The sequence below is a fragment of the Ursus maritimus genome, unplaced genomic scaffold (assembly GCF_017311325.1).
Source record: "Ursus maritimus isolate PB19 unplaced genomic scaffold, ASM1731132v1 scaffold_24, whole genome shotgun sequence".
Lineage (NCBI taxonomy): Eukaryota > Metazoa > Chordata > Mammalia > Carnivora > Ursidae > Ursus > Ursus maritimus.
Genome location: NW_024424897.1, coordinates 4,669,832 through 4,687,726, shown reverse-complemented (window position 1 = coordinate 4,687,726; position 17,895 = coordinate 4,669,832). Strand labels below are relative to the sequence as shown.

The window sequence follows — 17,895 nt, the reverse complement described above, 5'->3', positions numbered from 1 at the left end:
CAGAGAGGGGTGGGAAGAGACGCTTCGACACCATCTTTTCCAGACCTGAAGTCCCCGATTATGTGACTGAGTGACTGTCTGTTTGAAGGAAAGCAGTGAACACAGGGCCCTGCGAAAAGCAGGGTAAGTGCCTCACTCTGGAGCCGTGAGGTCCGGGCTGGACGACAGGGCCAGCCAGCTCCCATGACAGCCCCTCAGCCCGACAGCCCCACAGCCAGGGTGGTCAGGAGCGCGGTTGGGAGCGGCTGCCCCGGCCACCCCCCTTCCCACGGCGTCCGGAGGGCCCACCGTGCATCTACCCTCCACTGAAAGGCGTGGGCCGGGGGACCGACAGCCAACCGCTGCCCAGCTACGGGACGCCGTGAGACGGGGAGAGGGGAGAAGCCCCAGCGGAGGCGCCTAGAAAACAGACCCCGCGGGGGGACCGCTGCCACCCCCGCTGCCGGTCACCCCTGGGACTGGAGGGGTTTGTAGGGGTGGACGTGCCAGCCCTTCGGAGTGGCCTCCTGAGACAAAAGGTCCTTCTTCTCTGCCCCAGACAGCCATTCCCTGCTGCCCCGGGGCCGAGCCTGGTGACTTGGCAGCAAACGGGGGCGGGGGCCGCACACCTCCAGAGGGCTCTGTGGGCATCCTGGGCCGCTGTCTTCCGGGCCGTAGGCTGGAGGCCTAGGAAATTCGGAGCTCTGCGTGCTTCTCTGTTCCAGAGGAGAGGGCTGCTATCTTTCCGAATCCGTCAGGCCCCCCTTCCTTCTCTCCCCACCACTGATCCGTGTGTAAGCCCTTCTGTGGGGGCAGCCAGGGAGGCTCGCAGGACAACTTTTGGGGGATGAGGGCAAGACGAAAGGGAGACTGCAAGAGGCCCATTCTTTTCCTTTCTATTCCATCTATTTCCATAGAAAGCGCCTTTCTGCAGTGGCTCTGTGCTGCCAGTAAGGTGGGAGTGGGATGGGGGGCGCACAGGGGAGTCGGACCCGCTCAGCCCTGGAAGAGCTCCGCCGGCCCGGGGCAAGGTGGGCCCGGCTTCCGGTCCTGCCCCAGGCGGCGGCTGTAGGAGGCTGGAAGGTTTCAGACACCGCCCGGGTCTCAGCACAGGGCCAGCCTCTCTCTCAGTCGGCACCTGCCCAGGCCAGGAGGGCTGGCCCACCCCCAGGCCTGTCGGCTGCCCCCTCCAGCGTCTTTCCTGCTGGGGCCTGTCTGTGGCTCCCCAGGCAGAGGCCGTGTTCCTGCCCCAGGCCTCTGGCATTGTCGGAGGCTCTGCTCTGCTCCCCTTCTTCAGCATGGGTAGCCTTCCCCGCCAGGCACCCACCGTTCCACGGAAGCCTGTAATTTCCGAGGGCTGAGTCACCGCTGGCTGGCTAGACGGGTCAGCATGCCGCCGGCCCAGGGCACTGAAGTGAGCTACCCGGGCCTGTGCCCTGAGGTTAGATGCCCAGGGACCGATTTCCAGGAAGCCTTGCCTGTGAATAAGTCTTAAAATGCAAAGGGCAAGGCGGAGAATAACCACACCTTGATTCCCTCACCCCACCTGTGTCAGGAGCCTCTGGGCTCCCTCTGACTAGGTTCCAGCATGTCCAACGGGCTCTCCCTGATGCTCTGGGGTTTTGGAGGAAGCCTACACATTTCAGAGAGGGTGCTGGACGTACCCATGCAGAACAGTGCAGCAGAGGGCTACAAGAGAGCCAGAGAGAGGTGTGCTGCCTGGCATGGAGTTTAGGCTAACCCACTGAGCGGCTGTGTGACCTTGAACAGGTGGCTTCACCTCTCTGTGCTTACATGCCTCATCTGTGGATGGGACTGTGATGGGGCTTCAGTGAGTCAGTGCAGGGAAAGCACATGGGGCAGGCTGGAGAGGATGCTAGAATCTGGAAGTGGGGTTGGCGGGGGGCAAGGTTTCAGACCAGAGGTGGGGAGCGGGATGGGGAGGAGTGTGGACGGGAGCTTTGAATGGGGTGTGACACTGAAGTTTTGGTTTAGGTCAGTCTGGTTATTTTATTTTATTTTATTTTTTAAAGATTTTATTTATTTATTTGACAGAGAGAGACAGCCAGCGAGAGAGGGAACACAAGCAGGGGGAGTGGGAGAGGAAGAAGCAGGCTCCCAGCGGAGGAGCCTGACGTGGGGCTCGATCCCAGGACTCCAGAATCATGCCCTGAGCCGAAGGCAGACACTTAATGACTGAGCCACCCAGGTGCCCCTGGTCTGGTTATTTTAATATGTGACAGTGAGAGCTGACGAGCAAAGATGAGGTGGTTCTCAGGGCTGAGGATGAATGAAGCTGGTGAAGCGCCTGACTTGTTAACGAGGGTGGGGGGGGTGCCAGAGGGGGACAAAAATGACCCACTGAGCTTGGCCCTTGCAGGGAGCTGGTTGCACTCCCCACGGCATGAACTCCAGCCTACAGAGGAGGCCGCCATCCCTCCGGTACCCTCCCTCTCCCACTTCCCCATCCCCATCTCCCCACCCCATCCCCTCCTGCCCCCATCCCCTCCCCATCCCACCACCTCCATCCCCTCCCCTCCACCTCCATCCCCTCCGTCCCCTCCCCTCCTCTGTCTCTACCTCCACATCCTGTACCACCGCTGCCCAGTTTCATTTCCTGCAGCAGCCTCCGTTCACCACCCCAGCTGTTTCCTGACCTTGCCGTGCTGCTCCCTGAAAGGCTCCCGTCCCAACCATCTCCTCACTGGAAAAGTCAGAGCAGCCCCAGTGCCTGCCCCGGCCACACCCGGCATCCCGGAAAAGGGCCCTCAGCTCCTCTTTGCCCCGCTGGGGGCTCCTGACCCGAGGTGGGGGGTGCGCTGTTGACGAGCAACTGGTTGCGATGCCAGGCGGGAGGGTGTCCCCCAGAAGGCGCACCTTTCCCTGGGAGCCAGGCCCAGTGCTGGGTCCTTTCTCAGTTCTCGAGGCCGCCTTGCCGGGCAGGATTGCCATCCCATTGGATGGATGAAGCACGGAGACGCAGAGACGTCAGCAGCCCCTCTGAGCTCCGGGGTCCCCTGTGCAGAGGCCCGGACGGGGACTGTTCTTCACTGGCACTCAGCCTCTGTCCCCGAGCAACCACAGCCCACCGAGCTATCGGCACCCCCGAAGCCGGCGGCCGAGCCACGGGAAGAAGGTGGCCATCCCGGGTCTGGGGCGGTATTGCGCTAACCTGCACATCGCGTCTGAGTGCTGGGAGCTGAACCTCAGCCCACGCACGCGGGAGGCCCAGAGCAAGCCCACCGCCTCAGGGTCTTCAGAGCTGTCCCCAAGCCCCCAACTTGCTTTCGCAGGAAATCGTCTGTCATTTGGGATTCCTGCCTTTCCCCCCGCCCTCCCTCGCTGCACCGCCACGGTGGGTTGGGCCGAGGTCCCAGGCCTCCCACCTAGGCCCCTGGTCACGGCTGTGCCTTGGTCCCGCCAAGATGCCCACTATGGCAACCTCGGGGTCCTTTCTGACTCTTGGCTCTGCATCTGAGCCTCACTGGGGCACGGGGATCCCCAAGGACCCCAGGACACCTTCCCAGGGTACCCTACAGCTGTTCCCTCCAGGTGCGTCAGGCCAGCCCCTGCTGACCTCCCACCGACCTCCATCCTCTTGGGTGTCCTGTTTCTCTCTCACTCTCTCTCAAGGCACCCCTCCCTCCTGCACTCCCGCCCCCCACCACGCAGCCAGCAGAACTCTTCTTGACGGGCAGGAGGGAGCACCGTCTTCCATCAGCATCTGTTTGACGCCCTGCCCCCAATCCCTGACACCTTAGAATTGGGGTTTGGGGAACTACAGGGAGAAGGTGTGTAAATTAAGGTCTTAGACTGTCTTCCCCACGCAGGGGCCCTTCAGCAGCCCTGGTGGTCTCTGGGGGCTGTTGGAATGTTCCCTCTTGGGGGATGGTAAGGCGATTTAGTCCAGTTACAGGATTGCCCAGATTGGTCCGTCTGGGGCCCTTCAGCCTCTGGTGCGTTCGGTATTTGCCCGGGTGCTGGAAGGGGCCGCCCGGGGCTGGGAGGGAAGGCGCGGGGTAAACTTGGGAATGGAGGGAAAGCAGATCTCAGCTCATTTACCGTTAAATGGGCGTTTATGGAAACGAACCGCCACCGAGAGGACAGCCTGCACGAGCATCTCTTTTCTTTTTCTTTCTTTTTTTTTTAAAAGATTTTATTTATTTATTTGACAGAGAGAGAGACAGCCAGCGAGAGAGGGAACACAAGCAGGGGGAGTGGGAGAGGAAGAAGCAGGCTCCCAGCGGAGGAGCCCGATGCGGGGCTCGATCCAGAATGCCGGGATCACGCCCTGAGCCGAAGGCAGACGCTTAACGACTGAGCCCCCCAGGCGCCCCACGAGCATCTTTTTCTATCTAGAAGGAGCATCCCGCCCCGTGCTTGGTCCTGACCCACCGTCGGCGAGTTTGCAGGACATCCTGGGAGCCGCGGAAGCTGGTGCGAGATGAGGATGGGGCTACCAGCTCCGAGTGCTCACCGGGTGGATGGTGAATCGGGGTCCTTTTTTTTTATTGTGGCAAAATACACATAACACAAAATTTACCGCCTTAACCCCCCTTCCCAGCGTCCTGTTCCGGGGCAGCGACACTGTGGTGTAGCCCTCACCACCGTCCGTCTCCAGAGCCCTTCCATCTTGCAAAACTGCGACTGTCCCGAAGGAAATCCTCACCCCCCAGCCCCTGGCCCCCACCGCCCCACTGTCTCAAGGAATCCGACTGCTCTAGGGACTTCAGTCTTGCGGGGTCTGTCCTTGTGGTCCTTTTAAAGGTGGGCTTCCTGTGTGTGGTTCCCAAATCCATCTTCCCGACTCTTCACTCACCTGCTCAGAGCCAGGAAGGACTCTGGCTCCTGGGCCCCAGACCAGAGCCTGGCAGGATCACTGAATTGCACAGGTAGGACTTGGGAAGAGGGTGTATTTCGGGGCCCCTGAATGTACACAGGAAGGATGATTTACTTTGGGGCACCTGGGGGGCTCAGTTGGTGAAGCGTCTGACTCTTGATTTCAGCTCAGGTCCTGATCTCAGGGTCATGGGATCGAGCCCTGCATGGGGCTCAGCGCTCAGTGGGGAGCCTGCTTGAGATTCTCTCCCTCTGCCCCTCCCCCTGCGTGCTCTCTTTCTAAAATAAATAAATAAATCTTAAAAACAGATGAAATATTTCAAACATCAGAAAAATGGAGAGCCGTACAACAAACACCTGTCTACACTGCCTGGCGCTAGCAAAGGTGAGCATCCCGCCGCATGTGATTCCGACCCCCCTTCCCTCTCTCCCAATAGACGCTAACAACACAATGTTACACATAAAATTGAAAGCCCCTCTGTACCCCGGGGACCCCATTCTCCCTCCTTCCCCAGAGCTAACTGCTGTCCTAATGTCTTTGTATTTATAATTTTATACTTTCTTTTTTACTTGTATAAATATCTGTAAGCAACACCTAGAATTGCGTGCGCTAACCTTCCTGTTCACATCATTCTATGTAACTGGCTTATTTGGACTTTCCTCTGCCATTCGATTTTATGGTTTTATTTACCACGTCTCTCTGTCTCCTCTTCCTCTCTCCTGTTGGACTGAGAAGGGTTTCCGCATCTTTTACTTTTTCTTTTTTTTTTAAAGATTTTCTTAAAAAAAAAAAAGATCTTATTTATTCATTTGACAGAGAGCACAAGCAGGGGGAGCAGCAGGCAGAGGGAGAGGGAGAAGCAGGCTCCCCAGGGATCCCAGGACCTGAGCCGAAGGCAGACGCTTCACTGACTGAGCCACCCAGGCGCCCCTGCCTTCACCCTGGTTTCTTGCAGCCTCTCTTCCCTCCTGACCTGACTTTCCTTTTTGCTAAAGTTCACCCTGTGGTACATTTTCAGGGATGGTTTGTGGGAAGGGAGCTCTTTCTTAGACTTTGCGTGTTGGGAATGTGCTTTGTTCTCCTGTTGAGCAAGAACTCAGCTGGCTCTAGGATGGTAGGATGGCAGCTGGTTCCCTCAGCCCTTGGACGGGTTGCTCCAGACTACGAGAGACCTGCTCAATTCTCCTTTCTCTGTGCATGATCTTTTTGTCTCTGATAGCATTTCACGCTCGACTCCGTGCCCGCGGCTATGCCACAGGTGTGCCGTGAAGTCTCTGATTGCGAATGGGTGTTCATCTCTCACGGCGCGTCTCGTTTTAGTCTTTGAGAGTTCGCAGCGGTTATGTCTCAGGACATTATTTTTTGTAACATTGCTTCTCTTCTCTTCTTCTGAAGCCCCCGTGAGATACATCCTGGAACTCCTTGATCCGCACGCTGTGTTTCTTACCCGTAACCTCTTGTTCTCATCTGCTTCATTTGTTTATTTCTGGGCCACATCCTCGGTGATATCTGCCACTACCTTGTTCCTCAGCGTGTCCAACAACATATATTCTGTCTGTTGAGCTTCAGTTTCAGTAACCATCCTTCTCACTTCCGGGGTCGCCAGCTGATTCCTTATCACGACCGTGTGGCTTTGTTTCATTTAAGCTGATTTTGCTTTCATAATTTTTTATTTTCTTTGATGTTTCTTTGATGTTCCTAAACTCTTTTATTGGAAAATCATTTTCAGGGGCATCTGGGTGGCTCAGTTGGTTAAGCATCTGACTCTTGCTTTCGGCTCGGGTCATGATTTCGGGGCCTCAGCGTGGAGCCTGCTTGGGATTCTCTCTCTCCCTCTCCCTGTGCCGCCCCCCGCCACATGTGCTCACTATCAATCAATCAATCAATCAATAAGATGTTTGAAGATCATTTTCAGACTCCGCTATTATTTCCACTTCACCGGGAGTGATTTCACATCTACTTGGTTGACCTTCCTGATTGCCTTTATCAGCATTAGCTTTGCCCGTGTTTTGGGGATCGGTTTGCAGGTTCGGTGTTTCTGTCTCTCTCTGTTGAGTCGATGTTTCTGTCTCTCCAGTCTCTTCCCCTGTGCAGAACGATGAAGCCGTTTGTTGTTGGCTCGGAGTGGCCATCTCCTGGAGGGGTGTTGGGGACCCAGCTGCTGCGTCCCTGGGTGTCATGGCTCAGAAACTACAGTTGCTCCCTTGCACTTCTCCAGGCACATGGTTGGGAGCCCTGCCCCAGGCCCCGCACGGCACAGCCCCAGCCCCCGTCTCCTTTCAGTGTCTGTTACGTGGACATGGGGATCTTAGGTTTTCTTCCAGCTGTGACTTTTATGTTTCTCTTTTTATAGTTTGTCTGCCTTTGCTATATGAGATGACTTGGAAAATGAACGTAAAGTGCCATCTATTTTTTTAAGCTTTAAATATTTCCTTTTATTGTAAATCCATTAAAAATAGAAAACCAGTGTAAATTTTCAGTTTCCTGGAATGTAATGGGATTGAAGGTTAACCCCTCATCAAGCTGACCCAACTGTGAGCTCAGCCACACAGTTTTTCCTCCGTAGCGGCGGGCTCCGCCAGCTTTGTGCAGGCCACGGGTAATAAACTGGTGTGCCCCTGTCAAAGCTGGAGGCAGTAATATCGCCTTGCAAGATAAATGGGATAAGCGTCTCTCTATTGGAAGCCTCTTTGCTAATTGAACTTAATTTTTTTAGAAACTATTTTATTGAACTACAGCATGACACGGCAAAGGGCACACATCCTAAGTGAGCCACGTGACGAGTGTCTGCACGTGGATGGACCAGGGTGGCCACCATCCAATCCTGAGCAAGCCTGTGGCCTTGGGGAGGTCATGCTCTCCATTCCATGGGTAAGGAAATGAAAGAGCAGAGAGGGTACGTGCTTTTTCCAAGGTTCCCAGCTAGGAAGAGACAGAACAGGGAGGGCACAGCCAGGCCTCAGGGTCCCACATTCGGGGACAGCTCTGAGAGGCCAACGCCACCGCGCCAGTGACGGGGTTGGGGGCGGGGAGCATTTGCACAGGAAAGGAAAATTTCAGAAGGAAGACCAGTCCTTTGAACATCTTAGACTTTTACAAAAGAGAAAAAAGCGAACAAAAACAAGAAACCCACCTCTTTGCATTCTTCTCATTTGTCTCATTTTTCTTCTGAGTGGAGGCCTGGTATCTGGGCACCCCGACTTGGAGGGGGGCGTCAAAGCTCCTCTCCAGGACTGCCCGCCTGGGTCCGGGGGCTGAGGCCAGAGTTTCCAGATTTAGCAAGTAAAAATATAGGATGCACAGTTACATGCTAATTTCAGATAAACAATAATTTTTTTAAAGTATACCTTCATGTCTTAAATACTACGTGGGACATCGTCATACTACAAAAATTATTTGCTGCTTACCTGGAAGTTCAAGTCTCACCAGGCATTCTGTGTTCGGGCCTGCAACTTTGCCAAGGGACGTTTGCAGAGCATGAGGCTGAGCGGAGTGTGGCCAGAGCGCCAAAGGGTGCCCCCGCCACCTGCTCGGTGACCCGCGGCACCTGCAGCCGCAGCCCCTGGCAGGCCCTGTATTTATTTATGCTTTTGATGAAAGCAAATCCAGACTCACTGACTCTGGAGAACTGTAACATGATGGCTCTTGTGAGAAGTGGACACACCTGGCTTTTCCCAGCCCGCCGGCCCCGCGGGCCGCTTCGCACGCCGCTGTCGGATGTTCATGGAGCCCCCCTCTGCACACGGCACCGAGGGAGGGAAGGCCGCCCCTGCCCCCACTCACTCACCGTCCACCCGGGGGTGTGGGAGCGCCACTGTTCTACCCCAGCCCCACAACAGCCCAGGGGAGGTGCTGTTCTCGCCATGGGACAGGTGAGGAAACTGAGGCATGGAGATTTAGGATCGTGCAGAAGCTCATGAGGCTGATACGTAGCAGCGCTGGGATGGCCACCTGGGGTTTCCCTCCACCAGACGGGTGGTTTGAGCCCAGGGGGCACTTTAGAAAGCTCCACCGCCAGGCCTCCTGAGCGAACAGGACTGGTGCGGGGCCCAGTGGGAGCTCTGAAAACTGCCCGTGGGCAGAGGCGATCTGGCTTCTCCCTGCAGCAAAAGTCAGGGGAAACCACTGCACCCCCACCCCCTGCACAGGAGCAGGAGGGGGAGGGGGAGGGGGGAGAAGGAGGAGGAACAACTTGGGGTCCACAGGCCGCAGGGCGTGCTGGGGGCATGGGGGGGCATGAGCAGAAGTGCAGAGGTGGGATGTGCTCCTGGGTCAATAGAGGGCTGAGCTCCAAATGGGGGCTTGCCTCGGGCTTTCCTATCCACGCTGCTGGGGATACCCCTTCCCCTGAGCCAAAAGCACGGGCGCGATGTCCACGAGGATGCCAGTCCCTTTCCCTCCTCAGCCCGGGGCCTGGCGGTTTTCCCATCAGAAAGCTTCTCCTGGCTCCTCCTCCTGGAGGGCAGTGGAGGGAAGAGAGGAGCGGGCAAGGCCAGCAGGAAGCAACAAGGGCAAAGGGGAGCAGGCCAGGGTCGAGGAGCCTTCATTTGCGGCTGACCTTGGAGCCTGGCGGACTTGCCTTGCTGTTGGATGGGCGCCCCTCCCCGCCCCCACCGAGCTACAAGCATCCTTTCCCAGAGAATGTCTCACGGAACCGCAAGGCACTTGTCACCAAAGAGTCCTGGTTTTCTAAGTTGGGGAAAGTGCTGTGTACTCTAACTCTTGTGGGAGCCTCCCAGCATCTACGAGCACGTTAAAGGCTCTGAGAAGTCCCACAGCAAAATGCTCCCCAGTTAGTTTTGTCTGATGTAAGTGTGGTCGCTTTGTGACCTCAGAGCCCTTCTCCGTATAACGAGGAACCCTGAGATCATCGTGGAACGTGTCCTGGAGACAGACAGTGGCTGCAGAGGGATCGTGGCTGCTCCCTGGTGTCCCGAGAATGTTTCCCGAGAGAGGTGTGGGGAGTGGAAGTGTCACTGGGATCCTCGGTGCTCAGGCTAATCTTCCAGAAGGGCCCCCTCCCTCAGAGCGCCTTCTCTGAGGAAGCGCTCGGCCTGAGCCCAGGACGGATCTCTCCCTCGCCGACGCTCATCCCCTGTTTGAGGCCCGACCTGGAAGAACAGCAGATTCGGACTCAGGATTTTGTGGCCTCGGGAGCAGCTGGGCTTCGTGGGGAGGGAGATCCTAGCGTGCGGGCACTGGGTGACCTCGGACTCCGTGTCCCGTAGTCTGTAGAATGGGCTCACGGGAAAACCACCCACTGAAGCGAAGGTTAAAGTCACTCTGAAAGTCGGCAGTCCGGACTGCCCAACGGGAGAGAAAACCTTGCTCGAGGTCCTGATAACGATGAGTTTGATCGTACAAGAACCGAACACCGGACAAAGAACCTGGGAAAGCATACCAGCATCGGCCGCAAAGACAGGTGTCTACGCATGGAGATGAGACTGACCATTGACGCGAGCCCGTCCGAGGAGAGCAACGTACGTTTATCAAGGAAAACACAGAAAAATACAAAGAAGAAACCAACTCACCCATAATCCCATGACAGGTGGGCACTGCTGTTAGCTTCCGGAATAGCATTTCCTATATTTTAATATTTTTCTTTTACTATATGCGTCACGTTTGTTTTCCAGACAAGATCTCTGTGTACACACGGCCCTTGCAGCCTTCTTTTTGTTTTTTTAATAAAGTCTGTGCCCCATGAGGGACTCGAACTCACAACCCTGAAATCAAGAGTCGCACATGCCACTGCACCGACTGAGCCCAGCCCACATCCTTCATTTCTCAAAAAAACTTACTGAGGTGAAAATCACATAAAATAAAATAACCATTTAAGGCGAGCAAGTCGGGGGCATTTAACGCATTCACGGTGTGTAACCAGCACCCCATCTAATTCCAGAACTTTTCCAGAGTCTTCCTTTGGCACCCGCCGAAGCTGGGTGTACTCTTCCACCAAAGAAAGGGGCTGTTACTTTTTGTTAACGGTGTTACTGAATACTGGCTTTAGTTCCCTGCGCTGCTGGCAGGCTGCCGAGAAGGTCCAGGGCACACCTGTTGTCCGTGTGTCTGTCTGTTCCCCTCCCGCCGCCCAGCGGACTCTGGGAGGGATCCTGACAGCAAGATCCGCCCCTGATGCCCAACGCAGACGCCACCGCCCAGCCGATGGCCCCCCGTGGATGCTCGGAAGCCTCCCCCACACGACAACGGCCTGCAGCCCAGCCTGTCCTCTGTCCCTCCTTTGTCTCTCTGAGCCATTCCTGTTGCAGCCAATCCCCAGGCCCAGGTGACTTTACTCCGAGGCTCCTTTCTGTTGCTCTGCAATTCCTTTCTTCGCATCTCACCCCCGCCCCCCACCATCATCCTGGCCTGGAACACTGCCTTAGGCTCCCCCTGGACTCTGGCCCCCTGTCGCTTGCAGTCCATCTAGAGCTGCGGTTTCAGAGTGCCAGTCTGCTCATGCCAGCCCCACTCCTCCCTCTTGCAACCTTTCCATGACCTCCCATTTTTTTTAGGATAAAGTTCTGATGTGCCTGTAAGGCCTGCCTCCTCCACCATCTCTCCAGCTTCTCTGGGCTCAAGCCTCCTGCATCCTCCTCCGGTTCCTTGCAGGGACCACATTTCCTGCCACCACAGGGCCTTTGCACAGGCTGTTCTCTGCCTGTCGTCTCCTTCCCTTCCATTTCTCCTGGCTAATCCTTGCTCATCTTTCTGGCCTCAGCCGAATCTCCCCCTCCGACAAGAAGCCCTCCCTGACCCCAGACCAGATGTGGAGCTCTTAGTGTATACTCTGATCGCACCTTCTTCTATGCTGGTTTGGTTAATGTCTGTTTTCCCAACCCTGCTGGAAGCATTAGAGGGAAGGGGCCGTAATGAGTAATCAAGAAATATATGTTGAATCAGCCCATGGACAACAATGTAATTAAGAGGACAAAGCTCCTGACACATATTTGCTAAAGTGCTTTCTGGACAGGCGGGAACAGCGTACACGCCCACATTGCCTATGCGGGTGTCAGAGTAGCCACACCTTTACCGTAAATTCTGCCCACGCAGCAAGGCCTCCGTCATCTGACAAGTTCAAGCTCAGGGACAGCACAAGCTGGAGAACAGTCAGCAGCGGACATGCTGAGCCCAGCTGAAGAAGCAAAGATAGTCGACCAGTGTGACCAGGCTCTGCTCGGGACGGAGGACAGGAGCAATCCCCCTGGAACTGAGTCTGACCCCTCGGGCCTGGGAACCTGGGTGGCATGCCCAGGGAAAGGACTAGCAAGATGTTGACAGAAGACAGAGAAGAAAAGGGGAGCAGAGGCGGCAGAGCTCAGAAGCGGAGGCACAGGTGGTGGCTGGAGCCGAGGCCTCAGGCCTGCAGACGACGCGGGAGGCGCAGCGTGGGCAGCACGCGAAGGCTCACCTCGCTGCACCTGGGCTGGGAAGACCCAGAGCCCAGGACTGCCGACCGGATCTCCACCGGTGCCTCCCTGGGCCAGGCTGCGTCTCTGATGGTCCCAAAGACGTCTGCCTCCCAGTGTTCGGGCAGCCACCTCCGTGATCCGGTCGCGAGATCACGGTTTCTGCCTTTCCAGTGGACTGTCTTCCCTTGATGGACACGTTGCCATGTGGGGAGTCCCACGTGTCAGGAAGCTCGGTTCGACCTGGCGCGGAGCTGAGGCCTTCCGTCTAAGAGCCTCCGAGGAGCTAAATTCTGACAACCACACGGACTTGGATGTGGCCCTTCCCTGTTGGACCTTCAGGGGAACCCCCACCCCAGCCGCCCCTTGACGACCAGCTACGGCCCAGAGCCCAGCCGAGCCACGCACATATTCCTGACCCACAGAAGCCACGGGATGTTAAACCCGTGTCATTTTAAGCCACGACGTTTGTGACAATTGGTTACGCTGTTAACCAATACACTCCCGTGTGCCTTGGCTTCGGCACCACACAGAAGTCTGGAGTGGCTCAAGTGGGAGGGTTACAGTTCAACAACAAGCCCTCCCACGTTCAAGGGGAGGGGACGCCGGGAGGAACACCAAGGTCACAGCGTGGAAGGGGGACGGAGACAGCGCCGTGGCCGTTTTTGGGAAATACGCTCAGACACAGCCCGTCCTTGGGCCACAGCCACTCACAGGCTCACACGTGCAAAGTACACTCACCCACCCCCGCGACCCCTGCCATCTGCCCACGTGTGCTGGGCCCAGGCTCCAGGTGCTGGATGCCACCTAGTCATTGAGGCCACCTGGTGTAGATGGGGGAGGGCGCCTCCAGTCCTAGGCCCCCTGCCTGGGGCTGTTCTCTGAGTCATGCTTCCTCTTTCCTAAGAAAACAGAGTTTGCAACTGAATAGCTTTCTCAGCGCGCTTCCTCCTTTAAAGGGCTGAGTCCAAAAGCCTCTTTTTCATGTTGCCGGATCTTTATTCCGTCTGGTCCAAGCCCAATTCCTTTAAAAGCTTGGGGGCTGCCTATGTGTTCATTTAAAATCCACTCCTTGCATTAAAAACCCTACCCCCCAAACTTTTAAAAAGATGCGTAGACTTGGTGTGTGAAGAGTCGTTTTAGGGTTAGAGGAAAGGGGAGCAGAAGGCACAGAGCGTTCCCATGGACCCCACCCCGCCCCCGGCATCCCCTCTTCTTCACATCTTGCGTTAGAGTGCACCTGTGTTACAACGGATGCGCCGATATCGATACGTGATTATTAACTGAAGTCACAGTTCCCGTTAGGGCTCACTCTTGGTGCCCACACCAGGGGTTTGGACAAATTTGCGATGACAAGGATCGGCCACGGCGGTATCCCACGCAACCCTAAAAATCCCCTGTGTTCCACCTGTCCGCCCTCCCTCCCTCCTGTCTACCCCACGGCAGCCCCTGATTACTGTCGCCATAATTCGGCCTCTTCCAGAATGTCCTTTGGCTGGAATCATACCGTGTGGAGCCTTTTCAGATGGCTGCCTTCACTCCGCACCACAGAACTTCTTGAGATAAGCCCATCTCTGCCTCGTGCGAGGATGGGAAAAGCCCCCGGAAGGCCACCCCTTTAACAGAGAGGGTCTGCAAGGCAAGACCCTCAGAGCGCCTGTCTGTCCGAAACAGTTCACGAAGCACCTTCACGTTTTTCCCTGAGGTCTTCCCAAGGATCTCACAGTCACAGTCTGGACTCTTTGTTCTCAGGCCCTTTCTTACTTTGAGAACCCTTTGCTGGCTGCAGAGACGGTTCTGGCTTTTCCCATTTCCTCCCAATTCCATTTGAAACTCAGATGTAGTTCATCTTTCTCCTTGTCCATTTTATGATAGGCAGAGACTTCTGGCTCCACCGGGAAAGCCCCTTAGCTAGACGTCAGGTTCGGTCTGTTTGCTACGCCACTGCAGGCACCAGCTTTGCTAAGCTTTCTGCCACGGCTCAGTGAAGGCTTCCTGTCCCCAGGGGCAATGGCACGCTTTTTTTTTTTTTTTAAGATTTTATTTATGTATTTGAGAGAGATAGAGCATGCCGGAGTGAGAGGGGGAGAGGCAGAGGCAGAGGGAGAAGCAGGCTTCCGCTGGGCAGGGAGCCTGATGTAGGACTTGATCTCAGGACCCTGGGATCACGACCTGAGCCAAAGGCAGACGCTTCATGGACGGAGCCACCCAGGTGCCCCCAATAGCACTTTCTTTACCCCCTGCCCCACCGGGGTCTCACCAACCTCCTGCAAGGCTCTCAGGCTTCTGCCCACTGCCCACTCCCTGCCAGGGCTGCACCTCTCAGGTTTTAGTGACAGAAACAAGTGAGGCACTTAATATACTTTGTTTTTCTTTCTTTTATTTTTTATGGGAGAGGGGCAGAGGAAAAGGGAGAATCTTAAGTGGGTTCCCGCCCGACACGGGGCTCGATCTCAGGACCCTGAGATCATGACCTGAGCCGAAATCAAGAGTCGGTGGCTTAATCCACTTAGCCCCCCAGGCGCCCCTGTATGTTGCTTTTCTAATCCATACATTTGCCTCACAAGCTACATAAGATACTGTCATTACATTTACAGGAGCGGAAACCGAGACTCAGAGACGTCCTATGGCTTGTCACAAGCCACACAATAAGTGAGGGAGCTGAGTGTTGAAAAGGATTTTTAAAAGGTGGCCAGGGGCCTGGGGACATTGTGTGAAGAAGCAACACGGCAGTGTATGAGTCGGGAACCCTTAAAGGTGTCATTTAGGAAGATCTTGAGCCATGAGACAGTTTGGCACATTCTATTAAGGCAGGTGATTTTGTGGTACGTTTTACCAGAGAGCTGTCCGTATAAAGAATGAAAATAAAAGTTTTGTGCTTAGACGATGAACCTTCATGCATCTCGAAAGCCATGCACTTGTACAGAACACCTCACTGCCCCTCCTTCCCTCCCTCCCTCTCTCGCCCTCCCTCCAGAGTCACGAGAATGCTAGATGTCCAACGTCACCACAACACAGGTGTTCCCGGCTCCTGGGTGCTCGGGTACATGTGGATTATGACCCACAGGCAGAAAGGTGAGCGTCGAGCGAGCGGCCGACCAACCGAGAACATCCCGCGGTCCTCGGCGACTCCAGGGTCCATCTGCTGCAGCGTGATCGGCACCGGGGCGTCTCTGACCTGAGCGGGATCAAAGGAACAAAGCCCACAGTTCGACAGGCTCTTGAGAGGTAGTTGGGCTCTGGGAACCGGAGGCTTCGGTGTCAGGACCGTACCGTGCGTACTGGCACAATCCGAGCAAAGCTTGACCAGAGTGGAATCTGCACACGCGGCAATTAGGGGTGTTGTGCTAGTGCAAGTGACGACTGCGGGTGTGTGTAGGGTGCGCGGCCATCCGGGAATCTACCGACAGCTGCTCATGATTCATTTATAGTCCCAGGCCTGGGGCTGCTCCCCTCCTTCACACCCCTGCCCTGCCTCGGCCTCCCATCCCTAGATAAGCAGCGGGAGGCTGGCCGGGGCAGAGTCCAATGTCTCCTCTGGTCCAGCTGACTCTAACTAGGGGTTGGGGAAGGTCACCTGGCCGGGCAGATTTCTTAAGAAGGGGAGCAGGTGGCAAGGACTCAGCCACCGAGCCACACGTACCTCAGTTCTCATTGACACGAGTTTCCCACTCTGGCAGGAAATAAAAATGCTTCTTGGACCCCTATGGAAAGTAAAGGACGAGAGGGAAAGAGAGCGTTGGAGAAGCTAAGCCTACTTTCTCCTGTGTGCTGTTTGGGACGGCGGCCAGGAGCAGGCAGCGTTGAGCCCTGGCTGAGAAGCTGCGTGGAGCTCCTCCCCCACAGCCGTCTTCACCTGGGGGCCTGGGCGGGCAAATCTGGCAGGGCTGGCCGGGTGCGTCTCTGAGCGCTCGTGATACATCGCGCCTCCGGCTTCACCACGCCCTTCCCTCTGCCTGGAACAGCCTGCCTCCCCCAACCTTGGCTACCTGGTAGATTCCTACTCATTCTTTAAAACCTTGCTTTGGCACCACCTTAATAAAACTCTGGCATCACCCTCTAGACAAAATGCATCACTTTCTCCTCTGTACGTTAAAAAAAAAGTTTTATTACGGAAAATTTCCTTAAGGATACAAAAGCAGAGAGAACTCTGAACTTTTGCCGGAGAATGCACACTCTCATCGCTGCCTGTATTACGCAGGCTGGAAAGGCGCGTGTCCCTGCGTCTGCTCTTCAGAGCCGCGCACAGTACCTGGCACATAGCGGATAAATGTTTCTCAGATGGAACAGAAATGAGCTGATACAACGCGCCCATTTTACAGATGCGGAAACAGAGCCTCCCCCACCCCCGCTCATCAGAGGAGTCGAGGCCGTCTGTTCTTTTTGACTACTAGACAGGCAGACAGGTACCCGGCCCACCCAGTCCTGCCCTGGGCAACTAAGCAGGAGTCGGGCTCCGGCCCCCTCCCCCGGGGCTGGCCCGCTGTGCCACCGCCTCCCGCCGTGGCCCGCGCGCGGCCGCTCCCCGCGCTCCCTCCTCCCCCGCCGCTGCCACCTGGGCCCTGGCGCCCGGACTCAGACAGGAAAGGGGCTGCGACGCCCCGGGACCAGCCCTTCGCGCTGGGGGTGGGGGGGTGGGGGCGGTGCGGGCCGCGAGGGCGCCCCCTCCCTCGGACGTGGGGGTGCAGAGCCGGGGCCGCGGGGCCGCGCCAGGTGCAGCGCGGGGCGGGGCCGGGCGCGCACCTCCACGGGCGGGGGCGGGGCCGGGGGCGGGCCGGGGCCGCCCCTCCTCCCGCCCCACCCCGCGCACTCCGGGCCCGGGATTAGCGACCCGGGAGCCCGCGCCCCGCGGCCTCGCCGCCACACTTTCCTGGGAGCGGCGGCCGCGGCGGCACCATGAAGAAGTCGTACTCAGGTGGGCGCCGCGGCCGGAGCGGGGAGGGGTCGGTGTCCCGGGACGAGCCCTTCTTACCTGAGCCGAGGTGGTGGTGGGTGGGGACGGCGCGGGCCGTTGCACTCCCGCGCAGGCTCCCGCGCGTGGGCCGTTCGCTCCCGGCCGGCGTTCGCAGCCCCCTCCCCCGGACCGGGATGCAGGGCCCTCCGGGCGGTGAGCCCCTCGACGGACTTGGCGCTGCCCTTTGCTCCCAGGCCGCGGGGCCCGCGCGCCCATCAGGGACCACCCGGGCGGGGGTCGGGGTCGGGGGGGGTCGGGGTCGGGGGAGTCCTGGCGCTCGAGGCCTCTGACCCCCGCACGGCTGGCTGGGCTCCCGACCTTGCCCAGGGTCCCCCGCCGCCGTCAGCCACTGCTTGCTCAGGTGCCCGGGGGGGCCGCCGGGGGGGGGGCGCTGCCCTAGGCTGGCCAAACGTACTTCCTGCTCGCCCTCCTTGCCCCTTGCGTCCTCTCGGGCTCTCCGGCCGCCGCCGGTCCCGGTGTGCGGAGACGTGTGTTTGCAGGGGGTGGTGGGCTGGAGGATTTCCTGGGGCTCGGCCTCCAGGGCTGGTGGTCCAGGCCGCAGCATCCTTTCTTCAGATGAACTGTTCGTTAGCCCTCTAACCCGGTGGGGCACGGGAAGTTCGCCAAATGGGACCATTCAGCAAGGCCCGGGCTTAGTACCACGGGTTTATGCGGTGGGTCTCCGAGTGCGCTCCCCCCCCCCCCCCCCCCCCCCC

General features: G+C 57.3%; 1 long non-coding RNA gene across 1 annotated transcript; it reads left to right on the top strand.

Annotated features, from left to right (window-relative positions):
* The first annotated feature begins 14,776 nt into the window (after positions 1–14,776).
* LOC121104919 lies at positions 14,777–16,293 on the top strand. The gene is made up of 2 exons (XR_005837267.1): positions 14,777–15,453; positions 15,906–16,293. It is a non-coding gene; the product is annotated as an uncharacterized LOC121104919 (long non-coding RNA).
* The last annotated feature ends 1,602 nt before the right edge of the window (positions 16,294–17,895 follow it).